Source organism: Hoplias malabaricus, chromosome 14 (genome assembly GCF_029633855.1).
Source record: "Hoplias malabaricus isolate fHopMal1 chromosome 14, fHopMal1.hap1, whole genome shotgun sequence".
NCBI classification, from domain to species: domain Eukaryota; kingdom Metazoa; phylum Chordata; class Actinopteri; order Characiformes; family Erythrinidae; genus Hoplias; species Hoplias malabaricus.
Window position 1 is genome coordinate 25,214,706 of NC_089813.1, and position 11,300 is coordinate 25,226,005.

The following is an 11,300-nucleotide window of genomic DNA, read 5'->3' on the forward strand; positions in this document are numbered from 1 at the left end:
GAGGATGATGTATATTTCTGTCAAGTAAACAGTGACATGCACTGCATGTTTCACACTTGCTTTCTCAAGATGGAGCACATAAGCCTGTCAACAACTGTAACGCATTTCAACTCACGTCTTGTTGGTCATGTGCCTAGAAAGACGCTCCTCGCAAGGAAACTTTTGCAGCGCACTTTTCGTCATGTTGTCAGAAGTTAAACAAACACACAGCCGACAGGCACTTACAGTGCTTTCATAATTGTGGGGACAAAGGTTTTGATCGCTCGCCCGAACAGGGACTTGAACCCTGGACCCTCAGATTAAAAGTCTGATGCTCTACCGACTGAGCTATCCGGGCTCTGCTCAAGGTCCTCTGGTAGACGACCGAGTGTCAATTTCCTTGCCAACTTGGCGTCAACGGGACTCGCACCGGCAGTACGTTCTGAACATTTTGCTCGTGATGAGGACTTCGTCGCTGTGAATTCAGTTCTGAAAACCAAAGGATGGGGAGCCATTCTCAAGACCTCGTGGCGCAACGGTAGCGCGTCTGACTCCAGATCAGAAGGTTGCGTGTTCAAATCACGTCGGGGTCAAGCGTTTGGCTCATGTGGGTTTGGCTCCCCTTCCTGTGCCCTTGCCTTTCTCTCTTTTTACTATCAACTCCAGCTCTTGAGGACTTCTGCCCGTGTTCATCATACAGCTCAGAACTCTTCTTCAGCTGAGCCTTTTATTTCGTTCACAGATCAGCAAGAGGATGATGTATATTTCTGTCAAGTAAACAGTGACATGCACTGCATGTTTCACACTTGCTTTCTCAAGATGGAGCACATAAGCCTGTCAACAACTGTAACGCATTTCAACTCACGTCTTGTTGGTCATGTGCCTAGAAAGACGCTCCTCGCAAGGAAACTTTTGCAGCGCACTTTTCGTCATGTTGTCAGAAGTTAAACAAACACACAGCCGACAGGCACTTACAGTGCTTTCATAATTGTGGGGACAAAGGTTTTGATCGCTCGCCCGAACAGGGACTTGAACCCTGGACCCTCAGATTAAAAGTCTGATGCTCTACCGACTGAGCTATCCGGGCTCTGCTCAAGGTCCTCTGGTAGACGACCGAGTGTCAATTTCCTTGCCAACTTGGCGTCAACGGGACTCGCACCGGCAGTACGTTCTGAACATTTTGCTCGTGATGAGGACTTCGTCGCTGTGAATTCAGTTCTGAAAACCAAAGGATGGGGAGCCATTCTCAAGACCTCGTGGCGCAACGGTAGCGCGTCTGACTCCAGATCAGAAGGTTGTGTGTTCAAATCACGTCGGGGTCAAGCGTTTGGCTCATGTGGGTTTGGCTCCCCTTCCTGTGGCCTTGCCTTTCTCTCTTTTTACTATCAACTCCAGCTCTTGAGGACTTCTGCCCGTGTTCATCATACAGCTCAGAACTCTTCTTCAGCTGAGCCTTTTATTTCGTTCACAGATCAGCAAGAGGATGATGTATATTTCTGTCAAGTAAACAGTGACATGCACTGCATGTTTCACACTTGCTTTCTCAAGATGGAGCACATAAGCCTGTCAACAACTGTAACGCATTTCAACTCACGTCTTGTTGGTCATGTGCCTAGAAAGACGCTCCTCGCAAGGAAACTTTTGCAGCGCACTTTTCGTCATGTTGTCAGAAGTTAAACAAACACACAGCCGACAGGCACTTACAGTGCTTTCATAATTGTGGGGACAAAGGTTTTGATCGCTCGCCCGAACAGGGACTTGAACCCTGGACCCTCAGATTAAAAGTCTGATGCTCTACCGACTGAGCTATCCGGGCTCTGCTCAAGGTCCTCTGGTAGACGACCGAGTGTCAATTTCCTTGCCAACTTGGCGTCAACGGGACTCGCACCGGCAGTACGTTCTGAACATTTTGCTCGTGATGAGGACTTCGTCGCTGTGAATTCAGTTCTGAAAACCAAAGGATGGGGAGACATCCTCAAGACCTCGTGGCGCAACGGTAGCACGTCTGACTCCAGATCAGAAGGTTGCGTGTTCAAATCACGTCGGGGTCAAGCGTTTGGCTCATGTGGGTTTGGCTCCCCTTCCTGTGGCCTTGCCTTTCTCTCTTTTTACTATCAACTCCAGCTCTTGAGGACTTCTGCCCGTGTTCATCATACAGCTCAGAACTCTTCTTCAGCTGAGCCTTTTATTTCGTTCACAGATCAGCAAGAGGATGATGTATATTTCTGTCAAGTAAACAGTGACATGCACTGCATGTTTCACACTTGCTTTCTCAAGATGGAGCACATAAGCCTGGCAACAACTGTAACGCATTTCAACTCACGTCTTGTTGGTCATGTGCCTAGAAAGACGCTCCTCGCAAGGAAACTTTTGCAGCGCACTTTTCGTCATGTTGTCAGAAGTTAAACAAACACACAGCCGACAGGCACTTACAGTGCTTTCATAATTGTGGGGACAAAGGTTTTGATCGCTCGCCCGAACAGGGACTTGAACCCTGGACCCTCAGATTAAAAGTCTGATGCTCTACCGACTGAGCTATCCGGGCTCTGCTCAAGGTCCTCTGGTAGACGACCGAGTGTCAATTTCCTTGCCAACTTGGCGTCAACGGGACTCGCACCGGCAGTACGTTCTGAACATTTTGCTCGTGATGAGGACTTCGTCGCTGTGAATTCAGTTCTGAAAACCAAAGGATGGGGAGACATCCTCAAGACCTCGTGGCGCAACGGTAGCGCGTCTGACTCCAGATCAGAAGGTTGCGTGTTCAAATCACGTCGGGGTCAAGCGTTTGGCTCATGTGGGTTTGGCTCCCCTTCCTGTGCCCTTGCCTTTCTCTCTTTTTACTATCAACTCCAGCTCTTGAGGACTTCTGCCCGTGTTCATCATACAGCTCAGAACTCTTCTTCAGCTGAGCCTTTTATTTCGTTCACAGATCAGCAAGAGGATGATGTATATTTCTGTCAAGTAAACAGTGACATGCACTGCATGTTTCACACTTGCTTTCTCAAGATGGAGCACATAAGCCTGTCAACAACTGTAACGCATTTCAACTCACGTCTTGTTGGTCATGTGCCTAGAAAGACGCTCCTCGCAAGGAAACTTTTGCAGCGCACTTTTCGTCATGTTGTCAGAAGTTAAACAAACACACAGCCGACAGGCACTTACAGTGCTTTCATAATTGTGGGGACAAAGGTTTTGATCGCTCGCCCGAACAGGGACTTGAACCCTGGACCCTCAGATTAAAAGTCTGATGCTCTACCGACTGAGCTATCCGGGCTCTGCTCAAGGTCCTCTGGTAGACGACCGAGTGTCAATTTCCTTGCCAACTTGGCGTCAACGGGACTCGCACCGGCAGTACGTTCTGAACATTTTGCTCGTGATGAGGACTTCGTCGCTGTGAATTCAGTTCTGAAAACCAAAGGATGGGGAGCCATTCTCAAGACCTCGTGGCGCAACGGTAGCGCGTCTGACTCCAGATCAGAAGGTTGCGTGTTCAAATCACGTCGGGGTCAAGCGTTTGGCTCATGTGGGTTTGGCTCCCCTTCCTGTGCCCTTGCCTTTCTCTCTTTTTACTATCAACTCCAGCTCTTGAGGACTTCTGCCCGTGTTCATCATACAGCTCAGAACTCTTCTTCAGCTGAGCCTTTTATTTCGTTCACAGATCAGCAAGAGGATGATGTATATTTCTGTCAAGTAAACAGTGACATGCACTGCATGTTTCACACTTGCTTTCTCAAGATGGAGCACATAAGCCTGGCAACAACTGTAACGCATTTCAACTCACGTCTTGTTGGTCATGTGCCTAGAAAGACGCTCCTCGCAAGGAAACTTTTGCAGCGCACTTTTCGTCATGTTGTCAGAAGTTAAACAAACACACAGCCGACAGGCACTTACAGTGCTTTCATAATTGTGGGGACAAAGGTTTTGATCGCTCGCCCGAACAGGGACTTGAACCCTGGACCCTCAGATTAAAAGTCTGATGCTCTACCGACTGAGCTATCCGGGCTCTGCTCAAGGTCCTCTGGTAGACGACCGAGTGTCAATTTCCTTGCCAACTTGGCGTCAACGGGACTCGCACCGGCAGTACGTTCTGAACATTTTGCTCGTGATGAGGACTTCGTCGCTGTGAATTCAGTTCTGAAAACCAAAGGATGGGGAGACATCCTCAAGACCTCGTGGCGCAACGGTAGCGCGTCTGACTCCAGATCAGAAGGTTGCGTGTTCAAATCACGTCGGGGTCAAGCGTTTGGCTCATGTGGGTTTGGCTCCCCTTCCTGTGCCCTTGCCTTTCTCTCTTTTTACTATCAACTCCAGCTCTTGAGGACTTCTGCCCGTGTTCATCATACAGCTCAGAACTCTTCTTCAGCTGAGCCTTTTATTTCGTTCACAGATCAGCAAGAGGATGATGTATATTTCTGTCAAGTAAACAGTGACATGCACTGCATGTTTCACACTTGCTTTCTCAAGATGGAGCACATAAGCCTGTCAACAACTGTAACGCATTTCAACTCACGTCTTGTTGGTCATGTGCCTAGAAAGACGCTCCTCGCAAGGAAACTTTTGCAGCGCACTTTTCGTCATGTTGTCAGAAGTTAAACAAACACACAGCCGACAGGCACTTACAGTGCTTTCATAATTGTGGGGACAAAGGTTTTGATCGCTCGCCCGAACAGGGACTTGAACCCTGGACCCTCAGATTAAAAGTCTGATGCTCTACCGACTGAGCTATCCGGGCTCTGCTCAAGGTCCTCTGGTAGACGACCGAGTGTCAATTTCCTTGCCAACTTGGCGTCAACGGGACTCGCACCGGCAGTACGTTCTGAACATTTTGCTCGTGATGAGGACTTCGTCGCTGTGAATTCAGTTCTGAAAACCAAAGGATGGGGAGCCATTCTCAAGACCTCGTGGCGCAACGGTAGCGCGTCTGACTCCAGATCAGAAGGTTGCGTGTTCAAATCACGTCGGGGTCAAGCGTTTGGCTCATGTGGGTTTGGCTCCCCTTCCTGTGCCCTTGCCTTTCTCTCTTTTTACTATCAACTCCAGCTCTTGAGGACTTCTGCCCGTGTTCATCATACAGCTCAGAACTCTTCTTCAGCTGAGCCTTTTATTTCGTTCACAGATCAGCAAGAGGATGATGTATATTTCTGTCAAGTAAACAGTGACATGCACTGCATGTTTCACACTTGCTTTCTCAAGATGGAGCACATAAGCCTGTCAACAACTGTAACGCATTTCAACTCACGTCTTGTTGGTCATGTGCCTAGAAAGACGCTCCTCGCAAGGAAACTTTTGCAGCGCACTTTTCGTCATGTTGTCAGAAGTTAAACAAACACACAGCCGACAGGCACTTACAGTGCTTTCATAATTGTGGGGACAAAGGTTTTGATCGCTCGCCCGAACAGGGACTTGAACCCTGGACCCTCAGATTAAAAGTCTGATGCTCTACCGACTGAGCTATCCGGGCTCTGCTCAAGGTCCTCTGGTAGACGACCGAGTGTCAATTTCCTTGCCAACTTGGCGTCAACGGGACTCGCACCGGCAGTACGTTCTGAACATTTTGCTCGTGATGAGGACTTCGTCGCTGTGAATTCAGTTCTGAAAACCAAAGGATGGGGAGCCATTCTCAAGACCTCGTGGCGCAACGGTAGCGCGTCTGACTCCAGATCAGAAGGTTGTGTGTTCAAATCACGTCGGGGTCAAGCGTTTGGCTCATGTGGGTTTGGCTCCCCTTCCTGTGGCCTTGCCTTTCTCTCTTTTTACTATCAACTCCAGCTCTTGAGGACTTCTGCCCGTGTTCATCATACAGCTCAGAACTCTTCTTCAGCTGAGCCTTTTATTTCGTTCACAGATCAGCAAGAGGATGATGTATATTTCTGTCAAGTAAACAGTGACATGCACTGCATGTTTCACACTTGCTTTCTCAAGATGGAGCACATAAGCCTGTCAACAACTGTAACGCATTTCAACTCACGTCTTGTTGGTCATGTGCCTAGAAAGACGCTCCTCGCAAGGAAACTTTTGCAGCGCACTTTTCGTCATGTTGTCAGAAGTTAAACAAACACACAGCCGACAGGCACTTACAGTGCTTTCATAATTGTGGGGACAAAGGTTTTGATCGCTCGCCCGAACAGGGACTTGAACCCTGGACCCTCAGATTAAAAGTCTGATGCTCTACCGACTGAGCTATCCGGGCTCTGCTCAAGGTCCTCTGGTAGACGACCGAGTGTCAATTTCCTTGCCAACTTGGCGTCAACGGGACTCGCACCGGCAGTACGTTCTGAACATTTTGCTCGTGATGAGGACTTCGTCGCTGTGAATTCAGTTCTGAAAACCAAAGGATGGGGAGCCATCCTCAAGACCTCGTGGCGCAACGGTAGCGCGTCTGACTCCAGATCAGAAGGTTGCGTGTTCAAATCACGTCGGGGTCAAGCGTTTGGCTCATGTGGGTTTGGCTCCCTTGCCTTTCTCTCTTTTTACTATCAACTCCAGCTCTTGAGGACTTCTGCCCGTGTTCATCATACAGCTCAGAACTCTTCTTCAGCTGAGCCTTTTATTTCGTTCACAGATCAGCAAGAGGATGATGTATATTTCTGTCAAGTAAACAGTGACATGCACTGCATGTTTCACACTTGCTTTCTCAAGATGGAGCACATAAGCCTGTCAACAACTGTAACGCATTTCAACTCACGTCTTGTTGGTCATGTGCCTAGAAAGACGCTCCTCGCAAGGAAACTTTTGCAGCGCACTTTTCGTCATGTTGTCAGAAGTTAAACAAACACACAGCCGACAGGCACTTACAGTGCTTTCATAATTGTGGGGACAAAGGTTTTGATCGCTCGCCCGAACAGGGACTTGAACCCTGGACCCTCAGATTAAAAGTCTGATGCTCTACCGACTGAGCTATCCGGGCTCTGCTCAAGGTCCTCTGGTAGACGACCGAGTGTCAATTTCCTTGCCAACTTGGCGTCAACGGGACTCGCACCGGCAGTACGTTCTGAACATTTTGCTCGTGATGAGGACTTCGTCGCTGTGAATTCAGTTCTGAAAACCAAAGGATGGGGAGCCATCCTCAAGACCTCGTGGCGCAACGGTAGCGCGTCTGACTCCAGATCAGAAGGTTGCGTGTTCAAATCACGTCGGGGTCAAGCGTTTGGCTCATGTGGGTTTGGCTCCCTTGCCTTTCTCTCTTTTTACTATCAACTCCAGCTCTTGAGGACTTCTGCCCGTGTTCATCATACAGCTCAGAACTCTTCTTCAGCTGAGCCTTTTATTTCGTTCACAGATCAGCAAGAGGATGATGTATATTTCTGTCAAGTAAACAGTGACATGCACTGCATGTTTCACACTTGCTTTCTCAAGATGGAGCACATAAGCCTGTCAACAACTGTAACGCATTTCAACTCACGTCTTGTTGGTCATGTGCCTAGAAAGACGCTCCTCGCAAGGAAACTTTTGCAGCGCACTTTTCGTCATGTTGTCAGAGGTTAAACAAACACACAGCCGACAGGCACTTACAGTGCTTTCATAATTGTGGGGACAAAGGTTTTGATCGCTCGCCCGAACAGGGACTTGAACATTGGATCCTCAGATTAAAAGTCTGACGCTCTACCGACTGAGCTATCCGGGCTCTGCTCAAGGTCCTCTGGTAGACGACCGAGGGTCAATTTCCTTGCCAACTTGGCGTCAATGGGACTCGCACCGGCAGTACGTTTTGAACATTTTGCTCGTGATGAGGACTTCGTCGCTGTGAATTCAGTTCTGAAAAACAAAGGATGGGGAGCCATCCTCAAGACCTCGTGGCGCAACGGTAGCGCGTCTGACTCCAAATCAGAAGGTTGCGTGTTCAAATCACGTCGGGGTCAAGCGTTTGGCTCATGTGGGTTTGGCTCCCCTTGCCTTTCTCTCTTTTTACTATCAACTCCAGCTCTTGAGGACTTCTGCCCGTGTTCATCATACAGCTCAGAACTCTTCTTCAGCTGAGCCTTTTATTTCGTTCACAGATCAGCAAGAGGATGATGTATATTTCTGTCAAGTAAACAGTGACATGCACTGCATGTTTCACACTTGCTTTCTCAAGATGGAGCACATAAGCCTGGCAACAACTGTAACGCATTTCAACTCACGTCTTGTTGGTCATGTGCCTAGAAAGACGCTCCTCGCAAGGAAACTTTTGCAGCGCACTTTTCGTCATGTTGTCAGAACTTAAACAAACACACAGCCGACAGGCACTTACAGTGCTTTCATAATTGTGGGGACAAAGGTTTTGATCGCTCGCCCGAACAGGGACTTGAACCCTGGACCCTCAGATTAAAAGTCTGATGCTCTACCGACTGAGCTATCCGGGCTCTGCTCAAGGTCCTCTGGTAGACGACCGAGTGTCAATTTCCTTGCCAACTTGGCGTCAACGGGACTCGCACCGGCAGTACGTTCTGAACATTTTGCTCGTGATGAGGACTTCGTCGCTGTGAATTCAGTTCTGAAAACCAAAGGATGGGGAGCCATCCTCAAGACCTCGTGGCGCAACGGTAGCGCGTCTGACTCCAGATCAGAAGGTTGCGTGTTCAAATCACGTCGGGGTCAAGCGTTTGGCTCATGTGGGTTTGGCTCCCCTTCCTGTGGCCTTGCCTTTCTCTCTTTTTACTATCAACTCCAGCTCTTGAGGACTTCTGCCCGTGTTCATCATACAGCTCAGAACTCTTCTTCAGCTGAGCCTTTTATTTCGTTCACAGATCAGCAAGAGGATGATGTATATTTCTGTCAAGTAAACAGTGACATGCACTGCATGTTTCACACTTGCTTTCTCAAGATGGAGCACATAAGCCTGGCAACAACTGTAACGCATTTCAACTCACGTCTTGTTGGTCATGTGCCTAGAAAGACGCTCCTCGCAAGGAAACTTTTGCAGCGCACTTTTCGTCATGTTGTCAGAAGTTAAACAAACACACAGCCGACAGGCACTTACAGTGCTTTCATAATTGTGGGGACAAAGGTTTTGATCGCTCGCCCGAACAGGGACTTGAACCCTGGACCCTCAGATTAAAAGTCTGACGCTCTACCGACTGAGCTATCCGGGCTCTGCTCAAGGTCCTCTGGTAGACGACCGAGGGTCAATTTCCTTGCCAACTTGGCGTCAATGGGACTCGCACCGGCAGTACGTTTTGAACATTTTGCTCGTGATGAGGACTTCGTCGCTGTGAATTCAGTTCTGAAAAACAAAGGATGGGGAGCCATCCTCAAGACCTCGTGGCACAACGGTAGCGCGTCTGACTCCAAATCAGAAGGTTGCGTGTTCAAATCACGTCGGGGTCAAGCGTTTGGCTCATGTGGGTTTGGCTCCCCTTCCTGTGGCCTTGCCTTTCTCTCTTTTTACTATCAACTCCAGCTCTTGAGGACTTCTGCCCGTGTTCATCATACAGCTCAGAACTCTTCTTCAGCTGAGCCTTTTATTTCGTTCACAGATCAGCAAGAGGATGATGTATATTTCTGTCAAGTAAACAGTGACATGCACTGCATGTTTCACACTTGCTTTCTCAAGATGGAGCACATAAGCCTGGCAACAACTGTAACGCATTTCAACTCACGTCTTGTTGGTCATGTGCCTAGAAAGACGCTCCTCGCAAGGAAACTTTTGCAGCGCACTTTTCGTCATGTTGTCAGAAGTTAAACAAACACACAGCCGACAGGCACTTACAGTGCTTTCATAATTGTGGGGACAAAGGTTTTGATCGCTCGCCCGAACAGGGACTTGAACCCTGGACCCTCAGATTAAAAGTCTGATGCTCTACCGACTGAGCTATCCGGGCTCTGCTCAAGGTCCTCTGGTAGACGACCGAGTGTCAATTTCCTTGCCAACTTGGCGTCAACGGGACTCGCACCGGCAGTACGTTCTGAACATTTTGCTCGTGATGAGGACTTCGTCGCTGTGAATTCAGTCCTGAAAACCAAAGGATGGGGAGCCATCCTCAAGACCTCGTGGCGCAACGGTAATGCGTCTGACTCCAGATCAGAAGGTTGCGTGTTCAAATCACGTCGGGGTCAAGCGTGTGGCTCATGTGGGTTTGGCTCCCCTTCCTGTGGCCTTGCCTTTCTCTCTTTTTACTATCAACTCCAGCTCTTGAGGACTTCTGCCCGTGTTCATCATACAGCTCAGAACTCTTCTTCAGCTGAGCCTTTTATTTCGTTCACAGATCAGCAAGAGGATGATGTATATTTCTGTCAAGTAAACAGTGACATGCACTGCATGTTTCACACTTGCTTTCTCAAGATGGAGCACGTAAGCCTGGCAACAACTGTAACGCATTTCAACTCACGTCTTGTTGGTCATGTGCCTAGAAAGACGCTCCTCGCAAGGAAACTTTTGCAGCGCACTTTTCGTCATGTTGTCAGAAGTTAAACAAACACACAGCCGACAGGCACTTACAGTGCTTTCATAATTGTGGGGACAAAGGTTTTGATCGCTCGCCCGAACAGGGACTTGAACCCTGGACCCTCAGATTAAAAGTCTGATGCTCTACCGACTGAGCTATCCGGGCTCTGCTCAAGGTCCTCTGGTAGACGACCGAGTGTCAATTTCCTTGCCAACTTGGCGTCAACGGGACTCGCACCGGCAGTACGTTCTGAACATTTTGCTCGTGATGAGGACTTCGTCGCTGTGAATTCAGTTCTGAAAACCAAAGGATGGGGAGCCATCCTCAAGACCTCGTGGCGCAACGGTAGCGCGTCTGACTCCAGATCAGAAGGTTGCGTGTTCAAATCACGTCGGGGTCAAGCGTTTGGCTCATGTGGGTTTGGCTCCCCTTCCTGTGGCCTTGCCTTTCTCTCTTTTTACTATCAACTCCAGCTCTTGAGGACTTCTGCCCGTGTTCATCATACAGCTCAGAACTCTTCTTCAGCTGAGCCTTTTATTTCGTTCACAGATCAGCAAGAGGATGATGTATATTTCTGTCAAGTAAACAGTGACATGCACTGCATGTTTCACACTTGCTTTCTCAAGATGGAGCACATAAGCCTGGCAACAACTGTAACGCATTTCAACTCACGTCTTGTTGGTCATGTGCCTAGAAAGACGCTCCTCGCAAGGAAACTTTTGCAGCGCACTTTTCGTCATGTTGTCAGAAGTTAAACAAACACACAGCCGACAGGCACTTACAGTGCTTTCATAATTGTGGGGACAAAGGTTTTGATCGCTCGCCCGAACAGGGACTTGAACCCTGGACCCTCAGATTAAAAGTCTGATGCTCTACCGACTGAGCTATCCGGGCTCTGCTCAAGGTCCTCTGGTAGACGACCGAGTGTCAATTTCCTTGCCAACTTGGCGTCAACGG

At 48.8% G+C, this 11,300-nt stretch overlaps 29 non-coding genes across 29 annotated transcripts; 14 read left to right on the forward strand and 15 right to left on the reverse strand.

Moving 5' to 3' along the window:
- Positions 1 to 264: 264 nt before the first annotated feature.
- trnak-uuu (transfer RNA lysine (anticodon UUU)) lies at positions 265 to 337 on the reverse strand. The gene has a single exon. It is a non-coding gene; the product is annotated as a tRNA-Lys (tRNA).
- Positions 338 to 500: 163 nt separating this feature from the next.
- Positions 501 to 572, forward strand: trnaw-cca (transfer RNA tryptophan (anticodon CCA)). The gene has a single exon. It is a non-coding gene; the product is annotated as a tRNA-Trp (tRNA).
- A 421-nt stretch (positions 573 to 993) lies between these two features.
- Positions 994 to 1,066, reverse strand: trnak-uuu (transfer RNA lysine (anticodon UUU)). Its single transcript has one exon. It is a non-coding gene; the product is annotated as a tRNA-Lys (tRNA).
- A 163-nt stretch (positions 1,067 to 1,229) lies between these two features.
- trnaw-cca (transfer RNA tryptophan (anticodon CCA)) lies at positions 1,230 to 1,301 on the forward strand. Its single transcript has one exon. It is a non-coding gene; the product is annotated as a tRNA-Trp (tRNA).
- Positions 1,302 to 1,722: 421 nt separating this feature from the next.
- On the reverse strand, positions 1,723 to 1,795 carry trnak-uuu (transfer RNA lysine (anticodon UUU)). Its single transcript has one exon. It is a non-coding gene; the product is annotated as a tRNA-Lys (tRNA).
- Positions 1,796 to 1,958: 163 nt separating this feature from the next.
- trnaw-cca (transfer RNA tryptophan (anticodon CCA)) lies at positions 1,959 to 2,030 on the forward strand. Its single transcript has one exon. It is a non-coding gene; the product is annotated as a tRNA-Trp (tRNA).
- Positions 2,031 to 2,451: 421 nt separating this feature from the next.
- Positions 2,452 to 2,524, reverse strand: trnak-uuu (transfer RNA lysine (anticodon UUU)). Its single transcript has one exon. It is a non-coding gene; the product is annotated as a tRNA-Lys (tRNA).
- A 163-nt stretch (positions 2,525 to 2,687) lies between these two features.
- trnaw-cca (transfer RNA tryptophan (anticodon CCA)) lies at positions 2,688 to 2,759 on the forward strand. The gene has a single exon. It is a non-coding gene; the product is annotated as a tRNA-Trp (tRNA).
- A 421-nt stretch (positions 2,760 to 3,180) lies between these two features.
- trnak-uuu (transfer RNA lysine (anticodon UUU)) lies at positions 3,181 to 3,253 on the reverse strand. Its single transcript has one exon. It is a non-coding gene; the product is annotated as a tRNA-Lys (tRNA).
- Positions 3,254 to 3,416: 163 nt separating this feature from the next.
- trnaw-cca (transfer RNA tryptophan (anticodon CCA)) lies at positions 3,417 to 3,488 on the forward strand. Its single transcript has one exon. It is a non-coding gene; the product is annotated as a tRNA-Trp (tRNA).
- Positions 3,489 to 3,909: 421 nt separating this feature from the next.
- On the reverse strand, positions 3,910 to 3,982 carry trnak-uuu (transfer RNA lysine (anticodon UUU)). The gene has a single exon. It is a non-coding gene; the product is annotated as a tRNA-Lys (tRNA).
- A 163-nt stretch (positions 3,983 to 4,145) lies between these two features.
- Positions 4,146 to 4,217, forward strand: trnaw-cca (transfer RNA tryptophan (anticodon CCA)). Its single transcript has one exon. It is a non-coding gene; the product is annotated as a tRNA-Trp (tRNA).
- A 421-nt stretch (positions 4,218 to 4,638) lies between these two features.
- On the reverse strand, positions 4,639 to 4,711 carry trnak-uuu (transfer RNA lysine (anticodon UUU)). Its single transcript has one exon. It is a non-coding gene; the product is annotated as a tRNA-Lys (tRNA).
- A 163-nt stretch (positions 4,712 to 4,874) lies between these two features.
- trnaw-cca (transfer RNA tryptophan (anticodon CCA)) lies at positions 4,875 to 4,946 on the forward strand. Its single transcript has one exon. It is a non-coding gene; the product is annotated as a tRNA-Trp (tRNA).
- A 421-nt stretch (positions 4,947 to 5,367) lies between these two features.
- On the reverse strand, positions 5,368 to 5,440 carry trnak-uuu (transfer RNA lysine (anticodon UUU)). The gene has a single exon. It is a non-coding gene; the product is annotated as a tRNA-Lys (tRNA).
- A 163-nt stretch (positions 5,441 to 5,603) lies between these two features.
- trnaw-cca (transfer RNA tryptophan (anticodon CCA)) lies at positions 5,604 to 5,675 on the forward strand. Its single transcript has one exon. It is a non-coding gene; the product is annotated as a tRNA-Trp (tRNA).
- A 421-nt stretch (positions 5,676 to 6,096) lies between these two features.
- On the reverse strand, positions 6,097 to 6,169 carry trnak-uuu (transfer RNA lysine (anticodon UUU)). The gene has a single exon. It is a non-coding gene; the product is annotated as a tRNA-Lys (tRNA).
- Positions 6,170 to 6,332: 163 nt separating this feature from the next.
- On the forward strand, positions 6,333 to 6,404 carry trnaw-cca (transfer RNA tryptophan (anticodon CCA)). Its single transcript has one exon. It is a non-coding gene; the product is annotated as a tRNA-Trp (tRNA).
- Positions 6,405 to 6,813: 409 nt separating this feature from the next.
- Positions 6,814 to 6,886, reverse strand: trnak-uuu (transfer RNA lysine (anticodon UUU)). The gene has a single exon. It is a non-coding gene; the product is annotated as a tRNA-Lys (tRNA).
- Positions 6,887 to 7,049: 163 nt separating this feature from the next.
- On the forward strand, positions 7,050 to 7,121 carry trnaw-cca (transfer RNA tryptophan (anticodon CCA)). Its single transcript has one exon. It is a non-coding gene; the product is annotated as a tRNA-Trp (tRNA).
- Positions 7,122 to 7,766: 645 nt separating this feature from the next.
- On the forward strand, positions 7,767 to 7,838 carry trnaw-cca (transfer RNA tryptophan (anticodon CCA)). The gene has a single exon. It is a non-coding gene; the product is annotated as a tRNA-Trp (tRNA).
- A 410-nt stretch (positions 7,839 to 8,248) lies between these two features.
- trnak-uuu (transfer RNA lysine (anticodon UUU)) lies at positions 8,249 to 8,321 on the reverse strand. Its single transcript has one exon. It is a non-coding gene; the product is annotated as a tRNA-Lys (tRNA).
- A 163-nt stretch (positions 8,322 to 8,484) lies between these two features.
- Positions 8,485 to 8,556, forward strand: trnaw-cca (transfer RNA tryptophan (anticodon CCA)). The gene has a single exon. It is a non-coding gene; the product is annotated as a tRNA-Trp (tRNA).
- Positions 8,557 to 8,977: 421 nt separating this feature from the next.
- trnak-uuu (transfer RNA lysine (anticodon UUU)) lies at positions 8,978 to 9,050 on the reverse strand. Its single transcript has one exon. It is a non-coding gene; the product is annotated as a tRNA-Lys (tRNA).
- Positions 9,051 to 9,213: 163 nt separating this feature from the next.
- On the forward strand, positions 9,214 to 9,285 carry trnaw-cca (transfer RNA tryptophan (anticodon CCA)). The gene has a single exon. It is a non-coding gene; the product is annotated as a tRNA-Trp (tRNA).
- Positions 9,286 to 9,706: 421 nt separating this feature from the next.
- trnak-uuu (transfer RNA lysine (anticodon UUU)) lies at positions 9,707 to 9,779 on the reverse strand. Its single transcript has one exon. It is a non-coding gene; the product is annotated as a tRNA-Lys (tRNA).
- A 656-nt stretch (positions 9,780 to 10,435) lies between these two features.
- trnak-uuu (transfer RNA lysine (anticodon UUU)) lies at positions 10,436 to 10,508 on the reverse strand. The gene has a single exon. It is a non-coding gene; the product is annotated as a tRNA-Lys (tRNA).
- A 163-nt stretch (positions 10,509 to 10,671) lies between these two features.
- Positions 10,672 to 10,743, forward strand: trnaw-cca (transfer RNA tryptophan (anticodon CCA)). The gene has a single exon. It is a non-coding gene; the product is annotated as a tRNA-Trp (tRNA).
- A 421-nt stretch (positions 10,744 to 11,164) lies between these two features.
- On the reverse strand, positions 11,165 to 11,237 carry trnak-uuu (transfer RNA lysine (anticodon UUU)). Its single transcript has one exon. It is a non-coding gene; the product is annotated as a tRNA-Lys (tRNA).
- Between the last annotated feature and the right edge of the window lie 63 nt (positions 11,238 to 11,300).